Consider the following 15158-nt stretch of genomic DNA (forward strand, 5'->3'; position numbering starts at 1 on the left):
AAGCTGATGTTCACATCTCTCTTGCACATCTCCTGCCCGTTTGCCGTTCTCGGCAACTCCGCTATCTGCTCGTCAGATGGCCCTGAACATCTGTGCAACAAATGAAAATGCAGAGCGGTCGGTTTGGGCTGTGCGTTCTTTTCTTAGGGCTTGGTGTTGATAATCTCCACCACAGCAGAAGCTCCGGTCCTTTAAATTAAACATAAGAATCTTGTCTCACAGTACAGCTAGGTTATCCATGTGTAAGCGCCCTCGCCAAGTAATTACACATCCGCTCAAAGGATTAGACACATAAGATTTCTCTAAATTTTTAATAAAACTGCACAGCTGTTGTAAGGAAAAACTCTTTTGTTCTAGATTTTTGAAAAAAAACAAAACAAAAAACACACACATTCACCTCAAAGCGATTCGCAGCTTCACTTCAAGGGCGGTGGGGGGAAAGGACTTCAGAAAGTCTTTCTGGAAGACACTTCCTGATAGGAGAAGGGGCTTGACACCAGCTTAACTTCATGTCAAGGAACTGGGGCCCATGAAAAAAAGCTACAGCAGCAAAGAGGTTTGAATGGGACTTTCTGACGTGGGGAGGGGACTGCAATGGCTGCAAATGAGATAATGAGCTACTGGGCAAAGGGTGAAGCATATTGGGAGGGTGGGTTGATTAAGGCTGAGAGGGCTGGAGTCATGTGACATGGGCCATGTGACAAATCTCTCCAGTTTGGCTTCTCTCAGTTTCTCATTGTTCCTGTTTTGAATTCCATTCTTCTCATTTCTGCATGAGTTTGCTTTTTTATTATTTAAAGAAGTCTTCATGGAAATTAGCCAGCACTTCAGCGCAAATTTCTCCTAATATACACAATTTGTATGCAATTCTGTCTAAGATACATTTTTTGCAAGAATTTTTTGCCCTAATAGAATGCTCTTTTAATAAGCTACTTTTAGAAATAGATGCAATTTTAGGCATGAAACTGAAGGTACTTTCTACCACCTTTGGTGGACGTGCCCAAGGATCAAGGTCTTCTGGGAAATGATCTATAATGAAATTAAGAAGGTCCTTAAGTGTACCTTTCATAAGAAACCAGAGGCCTTTCTCCTGGGCATGGTAGGCCAATTGGTGTCAAGGAAAGATAGGACGTTCTTTATGTATGCTACAACAGCAGCAAGAGTTCTTTTAGCAAAGTATTGGAAGACACAAGAACTACCCACGCTGGAAGAGTGGCAGACGAAGGTGATAGACTATATGGGACTGGCTGAGATGACTGGCAGAATCCGTGACCAAGGAAAAGAGACGGTGGAAGAAGATTGGAAGAAATTTAAAGTTTATCTTAAGAACTGTTGTAAAATTAATGAGTGCTAAAATGTCATGGGTAATGTAAAACAGAATTGCAGCGATAAATGATTGGGTAAGAGAAAAAGGATTAAAGAAAGTGAATCATAAGTAATTGAAATTAGGGGTTGCTGAAAAAGTTTAAAACAGGGATGCAGAAAAGGGAGGCATGGGGAAGTCGTTGAAATAAGGCTTAAGAAAAAGAGGTTATGAAATTATACGTGTTTATATGTTTGTTTGTTTATGTTTTGTTAGTTGTAATGTGTTTTAATTTATGTTGGAAAATCAATAAAAATTTATAAAAAAAAAATAGGCATGCTTTCCCCCCAAACATTCACATTGTCATACATATTATTTGTTTGGAGAATCACAACGCAAAATCTGGAGAAGTATATGTTGAAGGAGAGCTATGATTTGCTTCACCCATGACTTTGGAAACTGCAAATAAGTTAGATTCATATTAAACTCCTGATGGTACCAAATTACTCCTCTATCCCTATAAGGGGCCTCTTTTTTCTAAAGGTTTTTTGTTTTTTTTTGGTACTTTTTCAAGTCCTGAGATTTCCCTAAGCATGCTGCCACTTCCCTCTTGACTGTGGATGGTGCCCTTTTGGGCTCGATTCTAAGGTGGTCTCATGTCCTACTTTACAAAGGACTGTCCTCTATTTCAGGGATGACTACACCTGCAGGCCTCCAGATGCTGCTGGACTATCACCCCAGACTTCATAGGTCATGCTGGCTGGGGCTGATGGGAGTTGGAAGTCCCAAAACCTACTGAGAGCCACAGGTTAGACTCCTCTGATTTGGTCAAAGGACAGACAGGTCCAAGTCCATTTTAAAGATAAGAAGCAGAAAAAGAAAGAGGAGTGAAAAGTGTTGATATTCCCTCATCAACACTTAGCACCTTGACTGGAGACTGAGTAGGCACACAGGTTAGCTGCTCACGGTCTTCCTCGCTAGGGGGATTAAAGCAATTCTTTCTAAAATTTGGGCTTATACACGTAAATTAGCACATGCACATTTTAGGCACATCATGGTTCACTTTTGCAATGATGCTGTGGCCAACCTAATGAGGGCCATCACTTAAGAGAACAGAATTCACTCTTGGTATACTTGATTATTTGATTTGACCCATTGGAGATTATCTTACTGGGAGGTTCTCCTGAGTGAGCCCCATTGATATGAACAGGAGCCGGGCAAGAGCAGCACAGAAGATTCTGATTCTCCACTTCATATCCAATCAGAGTACGATATACCCAAAGTAGGCAGAGGTGTGCTGCTAGGACAAGAGATCCCGATGATTCAATATATATCTGGGGCAGTCCTACCATTAGTCAGAAAGAGGTAGAGGGGGTGGGCAATGACAGTGAGATGTTGAAGCTGTGCATCCCTCTTCGCTTCCCCTTCCCCTTCTTAGCCTAGATTGATGCCCCTAAATGCACAGCATCCAATCACTAGTGCTCAACTAAGATTCAGCTACCAGTCTGGAATAGAGTGGGCGCCAAGTCTGGAATAGAGTGGGCGCCATCTCGTCCTCTGCCTCAGGTGGCAAAATATATTGGGCCAGCCCAGCCCTGGGAAAACACAAATGCCTTTTTAAGATATTCAATACAGAAGAGTTTGATTTCTAGGGTTTTAAGGAGTGCTTCCTCTCTCCCATCTCCAGCCAGCTACAAAGAAGGCTCACTGGTAAATCTCAACCGTGATCTTCAGGGGCAAAGGCAAACCACCAGGGTGCTATTTATAATGAACTGGGGTCCCAGAATATGTTAACAAACCAGAGCTGACCTTGATCACTCATTCAGAGCCAAAGGCGTAGGGCTGCCTCCCCTTCTCTCTTCCCACACAGCCCACCTTTGCTCTGACATTTATCAATTTGCTTTCTTGATCTCTCAAGCAAGTCACGGCCTCTAATCGGCTGCAAGATCTCCAAGTCGCCATCCTAATTAAATTACTGAACGAAGAGACAGTGGAATGCAGGGGCTCACACAGAAGAACCGAGTGCATAATGGAAAGATTAATATGTACCAAGGTATTACTAGCATTGGTTTCCCTTCACCACCCCCACCAATACTTCTCTAGATGTGTGCAAGAGATAAGCCTTCTAAGTCATAGGAAATCGCTTGCAAGTCGGTCCTCTGCCTTAAGTGACTTGATTACTGCCATGTACTGTGCATGGGGCTGCCCTCGAAAACTATTTCAACTGCAGGGGTGGTGAACCTCAGGCTCATGGGACAAAAAGACCCTCCATCCCTGTTCAATTGGTTCAAATGATGGCAGTTACTTCAATCTTTGCTCAAACATGTTAAAAGATCTTCACCAGTTTCCAATGTGGTTCTGGTTGCAATTCAAGGCACATACTTTGATCTAATCCTGGTGCTGATTCGGAGCATGGCATCTCAAATCCCAGCCATGAAGGTCCACATCAACTGGCTCAGTGACTGAAATGCCCTCCAGGCACCTCCTATTATAGCAGGAGTGTGGAACCTTTGGCCCTCCAGATGTTGTTGTACTATAATTCCTATGAGCCATGCTGTTTGGGGTTGATGGGAGATGTAGCCCAGCAGCATTTGGAGGGCCTATGTTTCCCTGCCCCTGTATTAAAGGGTAGCTTGATAAAGCTTGGGAACTGCTTCTAATCTAGGCAAATTTGGGCAGGCCTGCACCCAAATTTCAAGGGTGACGTCCATCCTTAAAGCCAAAAGGTGGAGGGGCTGGGCCATTCTTGTTGAGCTGCAGCTGAAGGACACCGGAAAAGTACTGAGGCTCAATGTGGCATCAGGAAGGTCCTCTCCACATCTCCTGACAAAAGCAGGGTATCTCCCTGATGTTGCCCTTGCCAGATTGCCATTGGTGAGTCGGCAAGTGCATTTGTAGGCCCTTGCCAAGTGCCATCCTCTGCCCCATCAGGCTCCACCCCAAACCTGCAAGGTGTCACCTCTGAGTCCCCTCGCAGCTCAGAGCCTGAGGAGACCTGGCAGCTCTCATGCCAATTACAGGGACTGACGTGGAACCTTCTCTTCCCTCCTGTGCCAAAAGAAGGTACTGTAGCCTGACCACAGATAATCTAGGTAGCTCTCTGGGCCAGATTCCTGACCCCAAGGCTCCCGGTTCAAGTCCCAGAGCCCTCCAAGACAATGCTGTCTCTTTACACAACAAAAGACTCTGTCAAGGGAAACCCAGCTATATAATGCTTAACACATCTCCATTGATTGTGCACATAACATATTCATGAGAATTTGAAGGGTCTGACTGGGCAGCGGTCCCAAAATGTGCCATGCCACCTCGGAGACAACCCTTTGCCTCGCTCGCAGTGGCCCAACTGGGACTTTGGATCTTAGCTTTATTAAGACACAATATTTCCTGTTAGGTCTTAAAAGCATTTAAACACTAGATCTCCAGGATTCATTACTTGAGAGGCCACCAGGGAGAAGGGGAAAGGAGAAATGGTGCTGGCGGTGGAGAGGGGAAGAGGTCCGTGTGTTAGTTTATCAAACTCAGTGGAAATACAATGTATTAATTATGCTAAATGAAGGAATATGGGCATCATGTTACTTTTGCAGGTCAGAAGATTTGAATTTGTCCCTTTCAGCCAGCTGGCCGTCTCTCGGTTTATTAGCCTTGCTCAGCTGCCAGAGCACATCAAAACTGAAGCAAGTGCAGGGAGCAGGGACTGAAACAGACCCGTTTTGGGGGATAAAGGTCACCATTTTGAGCAGACAATGAGAAGATGTCAATCTTCTTTAGTTATAAAAAATTGGATCGGGAGGAGATGAGTTTATAGATTTCCTTCTCACCCATCCGAACTTCATGCTTCATTTCAAAAATCTCAATTTCCAAATGAGGGCCTCCTTCCACTGCTCTATTCCTGGGGAATTCTTTAGTTCCTGGTACCCATTTGCGTTTCCATGCGCTGCTCTGGTTCGCCAGAAGAGGCTTGGTCATGCTGGCCACATGACCCGGAAGCTGTCTGAGGACAAACGCCAGTTCCCTCGGCCAGTAAAGTGAGATGAGCGCCGCAACCCCAGAGTCGTCTGTGACTGGACTTAACAGTCAAGGGTCCCTTTACCTTTACCGTTACCCATTTACTCTTGCCATCAGTGCATTTAAACCCGACAAAAATCCAGCTCATCATTCTGGCTCTTCAAACAGCTCTCTCTCCACTCCTTCTCCCTCCTGATTTCTTGGATAATGGGTGGGAAAGCTTTTTCAACCTGAGGACCATGTTCCCTTCTGGGCAACTTTTTTTTTTTGGGGGGGGGGGGACACAACCTGCCAGTGGTGGGTGAGGCCACAAGTGAAAGGGGGCATAGTCATGAATGCAATTTTTACCTTTGTATGGTAGGCTAGTTTCAATGCATGCCTCTCTCTATCTTCCTTACAGGCAAGCAAGAGGCATTATCATAGTTCCAGGACAAATTTCAGCCAAGCAAAAACATTCAAGGGGTGTGTGTAGCAGGGCCAGTGAAGGGTGTGGCCTAAGGAGAGTGGGTGTGGCCTGGGGAAGAGTCTCGAGGGCCAGACAGAGAGGCCTTAAGATTCTCCACCCCATCTTAGATTGAAAGCAGGGTCTGTGTGTGTTATCTCAGCCTATGCTGATGGCTCTACAAATACTCATACGTTTAGCTTGGTGCATGTTGGTGTGAACACATTGCAATGCTGCTGCGCTGCTGAGTTTCATCAAAGCCAACCAATAAACTGAGTGAGGTTTACCACAAGCGCATGTGCATTTGTAACTTGAAGTGGTGCTACACAGTCATAAGCCACCTTATAAAATTCAGCTTAATAAAATAAAATAAAAATAAAAATTCAGCACACAGCCTTTCTGAATTAATTCCAGTCTTTAAGCGGGTAATGCAACAGTGCAGCAGGGAAACGGGTGGGAGTCCTTAATGAGTGGGCTCCTCTTTTTAAAAAAGCATGGGTGGTTTGCATCTTTCTTGTTCTCGATATGTGGCAATCATCATACTCATTTACAGCATCTTATACCATTCCAATTTTTGTAGCTGTGTTGTTCCAGTTACAATAACGCCAAAGCACAAGAGAAGGACGTGAATGGATTCTGCCTCCTTTCTAGAACTGAATTTTGCATACACCAAGTTGTGTAGAGATCTGCATCCCCATCTGGGCAATCCTTTGGGAGCCACATGCCAGGGGTGGGTGGGGCCAGTGGCAAAAGTAGGTGGAGCAATTAATGTAAGCTTTACCTTTCTGAACATGCACGCACGCACGCACGCGCGCACACACACACACCTCTCTATCTTCCATCCAGGATCAACGTATGAAGACACATTCCAGGTAGGCAAAAACCCTCTAGGAGGGTGTGAAATATAGCTGGTGAGTGGTGTCGCCTGAGGAGAGGAGGTGTATCTTGGGGAGAGCCGGAGGGCCAGAAAGGGAGAGCTGGAGGGTCATATTTGAGACCCTCCTAAGCCTGAGGTTTTCCACCCCTCTTATAGAGCAGTACCATAGCAATCTCCCGAGATCTAAAGCAAAAGCTCCCCCTGCACAAATGTACAGTTAAATTAGTTACTCCTAACACAGAAAAATATATAGAATATGTATGCAATACTGTGCAGTATACACATTTTTGTAAGGAATCCTCCCTTAATTTTTTGTTTGCTGTTTTTACTAATCTATGCATTTTACGCACATTCTCCCCTAATATGCATATCCTCTAATATGCACAATATATTTTTAATGGCACTTTCTGAAATGGAGAGAGGGTGCAATGGCTGAATGAGCTATGGGCTGGGCAAAGCTTATTGGGAGGGTGAGATGATTAGGATGGCTGGCGGGGAAGGATGACAGGCCATGTGACAAATCTCTCAAAATCAGTTTCTCCTTGTTCCAGCCTTAAATTTAGTTCTCCACATTTCCACACTGGTTTGCAAATATATATATTTTTAAGTCCTCCTGAAAATTCACCAGCATTTTAGAACACATTTCTCCTAATATGCACTATTTTCTATGCAATTTTGTCCAACGTAATATTTTTGTAAGCAAATCCCACTCACATGTAATTTCAATGCGATTTTCACGAATGTATGTATTCTTCTGACCACTCTCCCTTAATTCACACATTTGAGGGGGGAATTGGAGGAGTGTACATAAAATTGAAAGGAGTCTGAATGTCAGAAGTTGGGTGTGCTTCAAGTTGAGTCATGTTTGCATTAGAACGTGAACTGAAACACATTTTCTCTTCCTCCCACAAAATCTAATTCCCATTAGCCCCAGCCAACATGACCAATAGTCAGGGGTGATGGGCAGTTGCAGGTAGATCTGCACATTGAAAGCACATGACTTCCCCCAAAGAATTCTGGGAACTGTGGTTTGCACCCTCACAGAGCTGCAGATTCCCAGTGATCTTAACAGACTATACTTCCCATGATTCCCCTGACCTGGATCAAAGTATTTTGTGCACAACTCTGAACAGCTGCTATACCTAAGTTGTTCAAAGTCTCCACTTGGTCGTATTTCAAAATGAGCAAAAGTTTTGAAGGTTTCTCCAGCATACAGCTCCTCAACTCCCCCCGCATCTCTGCCAGTCCCATTTGTGCTTAAGAAATGCACCAGACTCCACAAAACATCCATGATTAAATAAAACTTCCTGTGATTGAATCTGACTGCTATTTTACAATATTAATGCTAATGGACGATCACAGTCTTGTTTGCATGTTTTAACTTCAGTTGCCATACAAAGTTGCTGTACACAGGATCAGATGATGAAAGGATTTAGGGTGGAGCGGGGGGGGGGAGTTTGGAGAAACCCTCAACAACGCACCATGTGTCAAAAGAAAAAGAAGGGAGTCAGGGAGGAGGAAAGCAGATTGGAATATCTACAAGTCCAGCAATATAATTAGTTTCTAATGTTAGGTTAGGAAATAAGGAAATCAAAAGAAAGAAGGGGTGGACACGGCGATGGAGAGGGGAAAGGAGATGCTTCAGAGTGGCAACAAAGGGAGAAATGCTTTTAAGAAAACAGCAGAATTAAAACAGGAGTAAGATATGTAAAATAGATGAACGACGGCAGCATCCTCCTGCACCGAGGGAGCTGTTTCAGGAGAAACACTGTCCGTTTGTGGCCAGTGAGAATACTTTCCATTCAATAGCGTTTGCAGCTTGCTGATTCATATGATTGCCGGCCGGCGCCCTGCTGGCGAGCCCCCTCCATTGAAATTAAATCCACTCTCTTCAGTTATAAATTATAATGCTCTATAAACAACACTCCCAGTGGGAACGGGGGCGGGGGGGGGGGGAGAAGAGATGCAGAGAGAGAGAGAGAGAGAGAGAGAGCGCTCTTCATAGTCTTCTTGCTGTTCCTTATGCTGTGCTCTTTGGTCACAAATAAGACCCACTTGGCTGTCACAGAGAGGATTTCTGGCTGTAATTTATATACTGTTTGATGTTTGGAGCCTTTGGAAGGGAACAGAAAGGTTGGATCACAACACAAACCCTAGCAGGGTGGGTGGGTGGAAGGCAGAGTGGGGGGGGTGGACTTGGACATGAGTGTTCAAGGAAACGGAAAGAAAGAATATGTTTCATCCACATATTTTTGAAACAGATCATCAGGCACATCTTTGGGGGCCTGCCCTTGGGACTACCTGTCCGTCCGTCCGTCCCCCCAGAAAATCTGGAACCACTATTACACAACAGGATCCCCCAAGCACACTTTTACTGGGAAGTCAATGGCAGCAGAGTGAAGGGAACCTCACTTTCACATCAGTGTGGTGACTAGAGAGTGTTGGGATAAGACTGGGGAGGGTTTGGCCACAAAGCTTGCTGGGTGGACTATGGGCCAGCCATTCTCTCTAAGCCTGATCCCCCCCTCACAAAAGGGTAGTTGTGCTGCCTTATACCAAGTAGGACCATTGATCCATCTAGCTCAGAACTGTCTACACTGATTGGAAGCATCTCACTAAGGTTTCAGGTTGGGTGTTTCTCCCAGCCCTACCTGGAGATGCTGAGGCGTGAACATGGGACCTTCTGCATGCAAAGCAGATGCTCCACCATGGAGCTATAGTCCTTCTCCAAATCCCCAAATTCCATCGGATCATAGGTCAGGCTCCACTCTGGACACACCAGGGTATTTTATTTTGCTTTCTATTTACACAACTCCAATTGGCTTACATACATTTCCCCATAATCTTTGCAAGAACTCCATTTAGGACAAGATGCTATTACTCTCTCTGTTATAGACGGATCAGTCCAATATTGTTGGGCAGGACAAAATGGAGTACCTTCTTTTGCAGAGTTAGTCAATCACCCTGCGGAATGCAGCCCCTCACGATAACCTAGGCCACTTCCAGCCCATCAGTATTTTGCGGAAGGGATTCAATCACACAACAGAAATTTAAGTTTGCTCAAAAAGGCTATGGTTCAATTCTGCAATGAAGTTCTTTGAAATTCTGTACAGGTTTGTAGCAGGAAAAGGTCAGGGGCCCTAACATTTCAGACGAATGCAACAAACACATATGTAAAATCTCAAGTCATTTGAAGCTGCCCTTCAGAAGGGAGAAGGGAAAAAGAAAGAAAGAAAGAAAGAAAGAAAGAAAGAAAGAAAGAAGGAAAGAAAGAAAGATTCAGAGAGGACACACACTTGCCATTGTAATAAAATTTAACATGTAACTTAAAAATAAATTAAATAAAGGAAACATTAAAAGATAAATGGAACAGGATGCTCTATGGCTGTGGTAATTTGAGTGGAAAGGAAAAGGGAATGGAGGAGAAAGGGAAGGAGTGGGTTTACATTAATAAATGATTAAAGGCCTTAACAAGGGGCTATCGGGTTGAACAGTGGAGCACACACGCCTCTCCACCTTTTCCCCTTCGGAGCAGCTTTTTCGCATTAGTTCACAAGGCCGATCAATATGGTTTTCATTTGCCGATTTCCATAACGCCATCTGGGATCGGCTCACCCGACCTAATGAAAGCAGGAGGCGAGCCGGAGTCATCGAAACGTTTGCGCGCGCTCGTCTGTCGCCAGCAAATAAATTCTGACGGGCGAGGCTGCAGTTTCCTCGTGCGCAGGGAGCAATCCCCCCCGCCTCCAAAAAGCAAATGCACAGACAAAGCGAGACTTACCTGTGCACCCTGCCCCTGAAGAAAGCAGGGAGGCTGGAAGCAGCAAAGCTGCTGCTCTTTTCAGGAAGCAATTCTGAGAAGAGGTTTGTTCAGACTCCAAGGAGTAGCTGGGGGTATTTGCAGTGGGTGGACAAGTACACGGCAAGTACCACGGAGGGTTTCTCATCAGTGAGGACCGAGTCATCCCTCTCAGGGATGGAGGCGAGTGTTGGGCAGATCTGTCAGTTTTGGTTTCTCTCAGTTTCTCATTTTTCCAACCTTAAGTTCACTTCTCCACATTTCCACATCAGATTGCGATTATTATTATTTTCTTTTTTTAAAGTCCTGATGCTTATTCATTAGCATCTTAGTGCAAGCTTCCCCTAATATACACATTTTTGTATACAATTTTGCCTAGTGAACACAGTTTTGCAAAAGGATTTCCCCAATGTGATGCTTTTTGTGTTAATTTAACCAATATATGCACACAAATTACAAAAATAACCATAGACACATAATTTGGTATTTGTGTTTTTGTGTGTGTGGTTTTTTCTTGTTGTATAAATAAATCTATATATATTTAAAAACCAATATATGCATTCACATGTACACTTTACCCTAGTATATGCGGGGTTTTTTTGCACACATTACTTGGCTGGATAACTGCATTGCAAAATTCAGAGGTGTGTGAATTTCAAAGGATGGCTGTTATGGTTCTGTTTCATGTATTGTTTCAGAAAGTGTTAATAAGGCTTGTGAACTGAATCACATGGCTTGGGCATGGATAGAGAGGCCTTTGAGAGCTGGTGCAGTGGAATGCCCAGTGTATTAGGCTAGGGCAGGGAGGTCCACATTCAAATCCCAGCTGAGTCCCAAAGCTTCTTGATTGACCCTGTGCCAGCAGTCACTCTCTCTCATCTAGAGGGTTGGTATGAGAGCAAAATGGTAGAAGTGGTGGTTGGAACAGAGAACTATGCTCTTCAGAGAAAAGTTGGGATGTAAATCTATTAAATTAATTCATAATTTTCCCCCACCAACCTTTACTTACTTGAAAGACTGCCTTGCCCCATATATGGTTGCCCAACCAAAAAGCACTATTAAAGGTGCCATCGGATGCTTGCCTTGCTTCTACAAAACTGAGGACATTTAGTGTGCCTGTGTCAAGGCTGTGGAACTCCTTGTAGATTACTCTTAAGCAAGCACTGCTTACTTAAGACACCTGTTTAAAACTCTTCTGCTTACACAGACCTTTTTTTGATAAATAGCTTAACCCTCAGTTAAGGTGGTAACACTGCCCCAACATGGTTTGTGTAGCGTTATCTACCTAAATAATTGTTTTGGGTGGAATATAAGCCTATAAAACAAACAAGTAAGAGATCCTGATCCCAAAACTGGCTCAAGCTTTAAAAGTACTAACCAGGACCCATAAGCATCTTCAGCTCATAAAGTGAGCAAGTAGTCAGTGGAACTGGAGTGATAACAGAGTCACATCTCCTATCTGTCTATATAGGTCAAGGTCAGAAGCAGGGAGGCTGTAGCCCTTCAGATCAGCGTTCTTCAACCTTGGATACCCAGATGGTGTTGAACTACAATTCCCATCACCCCCAGACAGCTTAGGCAAAGGTCTGGGGTGATGGGGATCACAGACCAGCAACGTCTAGGGATCTGATATTGAAAAACACTGCTCTAGATGTTGCTGGACATCCTATGAACTCCACCCAGCATGGCCAACATTCAGGGATGAGAGGAGCTGTAGTCCAACTACATGTTCTTCAGTCCTGGTATAGATATATTCCCTACTGAAATTGGTTACACTCTTTAACTGGCTCACGACCTTTGGAAAATGCAGGATCTGCAAAATTGTCGTGGAGATGACTTTGCAAGTGTAACCTTGGGCTGCTTTTAGTCTGGGTGGTGCTCCCTGTCACAGAGAGGCACAAGTGTGAAGGGATATACATCTATTTCTCCCTCTTCTATGTGAATCTATGAGCAAGTGGGTGTGAGATAGACTCTAGCAGCCTGCTTATAGATGTTGCCTGAAAGGTCTGCCAGCAAGCGAAGGTTAGTTCTGGCTAGGGATGTGAAGTGGTCTGTCCTGACCTACATTTGTTGCAATCAGCTCTGTTTCTGTTCTGCTGCAGTTCGGCTTCCACTAAAAACTACATTGTTCATCTCACTATCCACTACAGCGAAAACTAATGTAACTAATTTCAATGCATTTCAATGGAAGGGAAGCATCAAAAACAATGCAGGAAGCAACACAATTATTTACATGATGCTTGTGGACTATCACCCCCCCCCCCACAATAGTAAATACTGCTCATATTCACTTGCATGATTTCTGTTCCTGGTTTCCAACAAACATGTGAATTCCAGCAATTTCTGCTGCCATTTCAGTTTCTTTGACATTCCTAGTTCCTACAAAAATGTATGTGCATTTGACTCCGAATGAACCCTTTTCAAAGGTAATAAGAGGAAAGAGGGCTTAGCTTTCCAGTGGTGAAGTGAATGAGTCTTAGCCCGTTCCACATTCATGGCACTCCAGCCAAGAGAGTCACAGATTCTCTCTCTCCCCCCCCCCCCCCGCATATGAATTCAGGAGAATTCTTCCCTTCCTGCAGGCCACATCAGCAGAGGATGAATTCTGGAGATCTTCCATGAATTCCTTCTGCTTCAGTTGCCTCCTGGTGTTGCAAGAAACTCATATAAAAAGCCTTTACAATTTAATGAATGGTTTGTCTCCCGGGGCAGGTGTGGAGAATAAAAAGACGGGTCACACAAGGTACCTACGAATGCTGTTCAAAACAAAAACAAAACAAAACACCTCCACATGCCCACTTTTGATTGGCTTGGAATTAGCCTCAAGGGCTATAAAGGAGATGATGATTTTATTTGCATTAGGTAAGAATGGGGGAGATGGGACACCAGCTATGAATGAAAAGGAGCTACTTGTTAGATATTAGATATCAGCTATTACAAAATGATCAAGAGGCACGGTGCTTTAGTAGAGTAGGAATGGGGAACCTGTGGCTCTCTGGATGTTATTGGACTTCATCTCCCAGCACCCCTAACCACTGGCCATAGCTAGTTGGGGCTGATGGGAGTTGGAGTTCAGAGGGCTACAGGTTCCCCATCCTTGGAGAAGAGTGTTGGGCTACCACTGGCAAGACTCAGGCTCAAATCCCTACTCATATCTGCTAAGCCAGGGGAGGAGGAACTCCGAATGTGCCCCTCCAGGTCTCTCTATCTAGCCCTCAAGACTCTTTCCAGGCCATATTACCACCCCAGCCACAGCTCCTTTTGTGGTTTAAGTGGTATATGAACCTTGCGAAAGAGACGTGGGTGGCACTGTGGGTTAAATCACAGAGCCTAGGACTTGCCGATCAGAAGGTCAGCAGTTCGAAAACCCACGACGGGGTGAGCTCCCATTGCTCGGTCCCTGCTCCTGCCAACCTAGCAGTTTGAAAGCACGTCAAAGTGCAAGTAGATAAGTAGGTACCGCTCCGGCGGGAAGGTAAACGGCATTTCTGTGCGCTGCTCTGGTTCGCCAGAAGCGGCTTAGTCATGCTGGCCACATGACCCAGAAGTGGTACGCCGGCTCCCTCGGCCAATAAAGCGAGATGAGCGCCGCAACCCCAGAGTCAGTCATGACTGGACCTAATGGTCAGGGGTCCCTTTACCTTTACCTTAAACCTTGTGAAATAAATAAATAAATAAATAAATAAATAGATCAGTAGTGTCATACACTGGGAGAAAGTAGAAAATTCAGTTATAATTGTCCATTTAAGGGGGCTGAATAGGCTTGTGGATGTGCCGAGGTGCAAAATAAAGAGTATGCCTAGTTCATACACATGGCCATGATACCAGGCTAGTTTTCTTTCCCCGCCACCCAATGAAAAACACAGAACAGACCTCTCTTTTTTTTTGACGTCCAAGTCGACTTCGACAAAAAGCTTTTTCCTTTTTTAAAAAAACTCAGCTGACAAATCCTGATTATGTTCAGGAGGATAACAGAGGAGACACAACGCTGGACTGCCGTCTGGCTGGGCCCCACCTGACTATAAGCATCAGTATTTCTTAGACAGCTTGGATTTTCAAATTATTTCAAAAATTTGGCTGAACTCAGCCAATATATAATAGGCGACTCATCAAGTCTGCGGCGCGGAGACCTCGCCAGTAAGCTTGAAGCAGAGTGATAGTCCATGTTTATTAGGCTTCTGAGCAAGACGTCTTCCTGTAACAAGGGAAGATTCGGGCTTAAGCGAAAAAACAGGCTGCACTCCCCACCCCCTCCCTAAGTCTTGGGAATTGTGTGAAGGACACATTTACAGGGGAATTTAGGGAACAGTAGAGCTTTGTGGGTATTGCAGCGGACAAAATGGGGGAGGCTGATGCCTTCTAAAAAGAGGCAAATGCCACGCTCTTTGGAAGAAGATATTAAAAATTATTTCTCTTTCAATTACCGCTTGGAAACCAAAGTCACTTAAATCTGTTAAATGGATATAAATAATGCCAATTCCTCCCCCCCTTCTAACAGCATGGAAGGAACTGTGGTTTAGAAGGAGGGACCAGGAAAAGGATTGCAGTTAAGTGCTGTGGTGGCAAAGTATCAGTAAAAGCCATTTCGGGCTGGCTAACAGAAATATTGTATGAAAGAGATTTTTTTTAGGGGGGGGTGTAGCACTGAAAAGTTTCTCAGGTTCTCTCTGGCCTCAGCTAGGGGCCTGGTGGAAGCTGTGCTTGAAAAAACAGCAGAGGAGTCTCTTCAGGC

General features: G+C 44.5%; 1 protein-coding gene across 12 annotated transcripts in view; it reads right to left on the minus strand.

Moving 5' to 3' along the window:
* BCAS3 (BCAS3 microtubule associated cell migration factor) overlaps nt 1-15158 on the minus strand; it is a 451567-nt gene that overhangs the window by 159086 nt on the left and 277323 nt on the right. The window lies entirely within an intron of this gene.

The sequence above is a fragment of the Podarcis filfolensis genome (assembly GCF_964270895.1).
Source record: "Podarcis filfolensis genome assembly, chromosome: 15".
Lineage (NCBI taxonomy): Eukaryota > Metazoa > Chordata > Lepidosauria > Squamata > Lacertidae > Podarcis > Podarcis filfolensis.